A 6,058-nucleotide genomic window follows, 5' to 3' on the forward strand; every position below is an offset into this window, starting at 1 on the left:
AAACCGCAAATAATAAACCACAACCAGTGGTACGCAAATTATGTTCCGAAAATCTAAATAGCAGAAAAACAGAGATGAGATAAAAATTAATTTGGGACCATTTTGTTTCAATGATAAGGGAACAATTGCGAGAAACTGGGAACATAGGAAGAGTATTATGGTAGTTAGTTATTGTTTTAGAACATTTATGCAGTTTTTTGATCTACTTTAACTTTCTGTACTGTCATATCAAAATTTCAGTTTTTATTTTACTTTACTTTGTTCTTACAATGTAAATATCTATTATAATCGGTGCCTAAAGCGCTTAGTTACTTGTTTTTCGAGCTAAACCGTATCATTTTTTATTAAAACTTTTTATTTTGTTCCACTGTGCCAATGTGCATATGTAAATAACATTCTGAGTTCTCATGTATGAGCTACTGGTGGCTTTATTGTTTATTACAATCAGTTTATTTGCGATTCTTGCCCCTTCCGATCCGTTAAAAAAGTTTGACTCATTCAACCACGTAATTTAAATTTATGTGTTGACATTTTTTTTCTTTTCGGGATTTAATGGCAGAGAAAGTATTTCGAACTCACTATTTGCAAATGTTAAAATGAAAGTTAAATTTCAAAACTTTAAGTGGAAAAATTTTCCTTAAAAAGTTGACATTTAATGATTATATATTACATATAGATAATAGAAGAGATTTATTATGTATTATATATTTTACTGTATCTTCCAAGATCTTAGTTAGTCGAAGTAATGCATCTTATTATTCTTATATTCTTATTGTGCCTAAAATAGTTAGAATAATATGTATGCAATGTTTCTAGTTAACTTCAACTAACTCTGCTAATGATTAAAGAGATGTAGCACGAGGTATCGCACAAAACACCTTTTTACTGTAAGTAAACGGAATCAATTAATTATTTATGTAAACAAAATATATCGTTAGTTGACATCAATTGCCAAAGTAATTATATACTTTCGAAAATCTTTTGAAATATGAAAACTCTATAATTATCATCAAACCTATTTCCGTTTTATGAAATATCACGAGTAACACCTTACTCCTCCAAGGTTTTGCTATTTCCCACTATACTATACTTCTGCGCTTAATTTACCCACCTGAGAGTTAAACAAGCTCTCTCCTTATATGTAACAACAGTGTCTTCGGAATAATAATTTCAAGACATACGCCTCAAAGTATCTTAATCATTTTTCTTATTTATGTTATTACTGTTGATGTGAAATTGTTTTAATTTGCATATATGAACTAACCATGTAATGCTCACAAATTTGATGAATTGTTGTCATATGGGATGAGAGTTACAATTATCGAAAAGAATGTATAACTTTAGACTTCAGATACGTTTGAAAAACATGGTTACATTATATGGGATATAGTGGGATATTGCCTAAATTTCCGTCGTTGACTAAACATTGGTAATAAATATACCAAAAAATAATATACAAAATTATTCCAATGTAACACACATTTGTCATCAAATAGAAAGAAAAACTAACTTTTAAATTAATGAATTTTCAGAACTAATAACTTAAGTGATTTCATCTAATAAAAAATTTCTCTCCAAAATGTATACATTTTTAATCATTTCAACAAATTTTTTACAGCAATAACATTTTAAGCACTATTTGCTTTTTAATTTGTTTCATTTTATATGGGATAGAAAAGCCTTTCAATGCTATCAACAGCATCCCACAGCGTCATTCTTTAAACCCTATCTATACACACACTTATCTGCCAACAAAGTATCTCTAACGCTCAACAAACAACGTGTGGCACAATAGCAACAACAATAAGAAAAAAATACTCAAAAACATGGAATCATGTTGTAAAGCACAAAAGTTCATAAATGTTCATGTATTTTTATCTTTTAAATTGTAGAATTTACAAAATATATAAAGTAAAATGCGATTTAACCTCGACATAGAACAGAAATTCATACACAGACAAAAATAAAAACAGCTAAATAAAAAAATTTATTCGTATGTAGCACTATTTAGATACTCGTGGATACATCTTCATACAAACGCAGTTACAAACAGCTACAAACAACCAGACAGTTACAATACTCGTACAGTCAAAATAAATTACTTCAGTTGCTGCAACTGCAACTTTAAATGCAACTCTTGTATTAGATACTTTGTAGAGCAATACTCGTAATACTCAGAACTCAAGCAATAAAAAGTATCTATTTGCAGTAGATACTTCAGCTGAAATACACCCACTTATGTGCGCCATGAATTGCTTTGTAGCTCATATGCATTCGCTGAGTAAATTTATTTGCAAATTTAGTTGCACTTGCAAATGTGTCACATACCAAAAATTCTAAATCCTTTGTATAAAATAACAAATTCCTTTGTAACACAAACACAATTTGTTTTTGTTTTTGTTTTTGTTTAAACAAAAAGGGCACTGAACTTTTGAAATGACGATAGTACTATCCTGACGGAAGTAAAACTTAAATAAAAGTACAAATAGAATACTAGTATGCGATATATTTTATAAATATTTAGTACTGCAATGTCAAAGGTTAAGGTTTTTGTTACTTTGAGTTTTCAAGACAATGAGTGAATTTTAATAGTAGATTCCTTTTTATACATGTATGTTATTGTTCTCAAATTGCGTCTATTTATGATATACACAACAATTAATGTCATTTAGGTCATAAATAATTTTTAAAAAATATATAGTACCGCACAAACTCCATCCCCATTTCAATTACTTAACCTTATACCATAAATTCAATATTTTAAAATATTGTTGGGTAAATTTCGATTGTTAGTTGTCGTTCGAAATCACTGCATCCAAATAAACAATTGAATAGATGTTTTTGTTTTGTGTACAACTTTTTTATTACCCTGATTTACAACAATAGCCAATATAAGATTTTCTCTAATACTAATACTATAATACAATTTTATTTTCAATATCGGTTTGAGGAAATTATTTCTGGGTTTACTTAGATTCTAATTCGAAACATTCATCTTCTTCTAGACTTCTTCGTCGCGAACAAATGTCATCATGTCACCGTGAACTATTTTCATCTTGAATCTTTGATGCCCTGACCACTGAATTCGATTTATCACGTCATTTATTCAGGTTATTACCCTATATGTTCGTTCCCAATTTGATTGCAACTACGGAGACATCCCATCTGTAATTTATATCCGGCTTTCTTCTTGTTACCGGTAATTTGGAGCCCACTTCTGATGAACCAATGAATCTCATTCAACTGGTCTCGTTTGCCTCTATAAAGATGCCTTTCCACACGGTGGTATTACCCCAAATTTAAAATCGCCTGGTAACCTCTGAGTCGGGGTTGAAAACTGCTCTAGCTGGTGTAGTTGATGTGAACCAGTACTGTGCAGACCGATACACGAGTATTAATGTATGTGTGTGTGTCAATCCTATATCTATATAAAGTTATTATATCTATTTATGGAACATGATTTAATGTATCCTGTAATTTACTAATAATTAATATTTTTGGTTTAAATGCGATTGGAAAGTAAAAAGATTTAATTGAAAAATAATTTAGAAAGTTAAACCTATTACTCTGTGGAGTTGCCGTTCCATACTTACCCTTTACGCCAATACTGTCTATACTTACCTGTCCAAATAAGCTATAACTTAGGGCAACTGTCTGCTGAGGATGAGGATATACTTAGTAACTGACATAACATAAGAATTGAAATTTCCATCGTCTTCGATTCTATATTGAATTGTGTGAAGACTTATTTGTAAAAGGAGAAAATATCTATTATTTTTATATTGAATGATGTTATAACGTAAATGCATTTTTTTAATAAAACGTTTTATAAAAGGTTTCTTACCAAATGTTTTGTCGTCGTTATTATTTTAAGTTTATTGTGTTTATATTTTTCATTTTGACTCAACCTCTTGTATGTATTTTTTTTATACATATATTTTAATTGAGTTGAATATAGTATAGTATGCATGAGTAAAGCGCAAAGGTTTACTTTGTAATTGATATGAATTTATTTCTGTACATAAAATGCTTTATTTTTAATGTATGACTTAATGACTCTAATTATTAATAATTCGAATTACCGAATTACCATTATACTATGGCATTATCATTTTAAGTCAATTGAACCTGAAATTTTACAAAAAGAAACAGTTTTAGATATGCGTATAAAAGCTTTTTCGTTTGTAATTAAACTTTTTTTGTAAACTTTTTATAAAGAGGTTTTTTCGCACAATAGTGAACTACAACAACAAAAATTTTATTTTTTATATTATTTTAATTAATCGAATTTTTGGCTGACCATACAGCTGTTTCGAGTATTGCCAAATACCCATCATTAGTGGTCTTGGAAATAATTATTATATTTAATTATTCGTAAATAATTATTTTTGAGACTGTAAGTACCAGGAATCAAACTCGGGTCCTGCCAAATATGAAGCTCAGAATCAGAGCACCTTAACCAACTGATCCAAAGCCGTACTTGAGTTTTTATGTTCGCTATTTTTCTGGAGTTTTGTTACTTTTGCTATGAAAGTTTTATTAACAAATTTACTTGCTGTGTTTATATTAGAACGAAATCATAAACCAGCTGTAGAATAATTGAATTGATTAATTAATTATATATTTTTTTTATTTTTAATTGTTAAATTTTAGTACTATTCTGTAAACGTTTTATAAAATTATTCTTAACTTAGAACTTTATAAATACTTAGTCGAATATATTTATAAAAAAATGTGTATATTTGTGGTGAAATTTTTGTCCCAAAAAAACTTTTATATATCTAGAAATCATTTATTAATCTAATATTAATTAATTGATTTGTTAGATAATTATTTGTCTGAAAAGTATGCAAACCTCTGCTGCGTTATCTTATCTTATTTTTGTTATTACTAAATAAAAATAGTCTTACGAATTATTTGCAAATATTATTAATTTTAAATTAACAAATAACTTTTGAACTTTTTTCAATTCAACATTTAACAATTTATCACAATAAAAAATTTAGATATAATGAAATATTGAATCCACAAATTAAAAAGTTTCACAATTAATTTGTTAAAATTTGGCAGCTCATTAATCAAAATTTTTGAGAAAATCGCCATAGAAAAGGGATTTACAAACTTTAGAACTTCCTAATGAAGCTATTCGAAATACGGAGCAATTGCTTAACTTAATTTGAAGCAGCAAATGTGCACTGCAGTGAGGTTTTAAATGAAACGTAATGAAAATATTTTTAATTATAAATGAAAAATAATTAAAAATTGTATTTTGAAATTATATAGCATAAGGCTTAATTTAATTTTCAACTGCTCATATAAAAAAAAAATACTATTTAATAAATAATACTGTGAAAATTTTAATCAAATGATAAAAATAAAAAATTATGCAAATACAGCAAAAATAAAAGATTTGAATCCTGCATAAAAAAGGATACGAAATTAACTGAAAATCACAAACAACAGCAAAATTGAAAATAGGCAAACACGTTAGGGATATAGAGGAGATAGAGGCAAAAGGAGATTTTTGCAGTATGCATATGTACCCTTGGACTTTATCATTTATCAATTACGCCTTTTATGTCAAAAAGGATGCTGTAACCGAATAAGCATGACATGAATGAGCTTCCGAACGTAAAACTTTTCGTTCCATTCAAAGTTTTTTGTATAGAAAGTCGTCGAATTATTGTGCTGACTGCAACCTTGATAAGTTGGAATACTGAGGATGAGATATGAGCGAACGTATGAATGTTAATTTGGGAAGAATTTTTGGTTTGTCACAAAATAAAGCATTCATTAATGCAAATAAATCTTAAAAAAGATAAAAATTACTACTTACAGCTTTTGCACATTTATATGACAACTACTATATTTAAATTTTGTATGCTTTACTAGCAGCTACTTCAGATATATGTCGCTTGAGCTTTAAGTTTGTCCTCATTAATGCAGATGTGAAAGTTCCTTACTACACCACTGCCAACCAATAAACGCAAGGACATGTTCCTACGTGCAACGCGTATATGCATTTGTTGCACGCATTGTGCCATCAAATGTTGCAAAC

Source organism: Teleopsis dalmanni, chromosome 2, assembly GCF_002237135.1.
Source record: "Teleopsis dalmanni isolate 2A chromosome 2, ASM223713v2, whole genome shotgun sequence".
NCBI classification, from domain to species: Eukaryota; Metazoa; Arthropoda; class Insecta; order Diptera; family Diopsidae; genus Teleopsis; species Teleopsis dalmanni.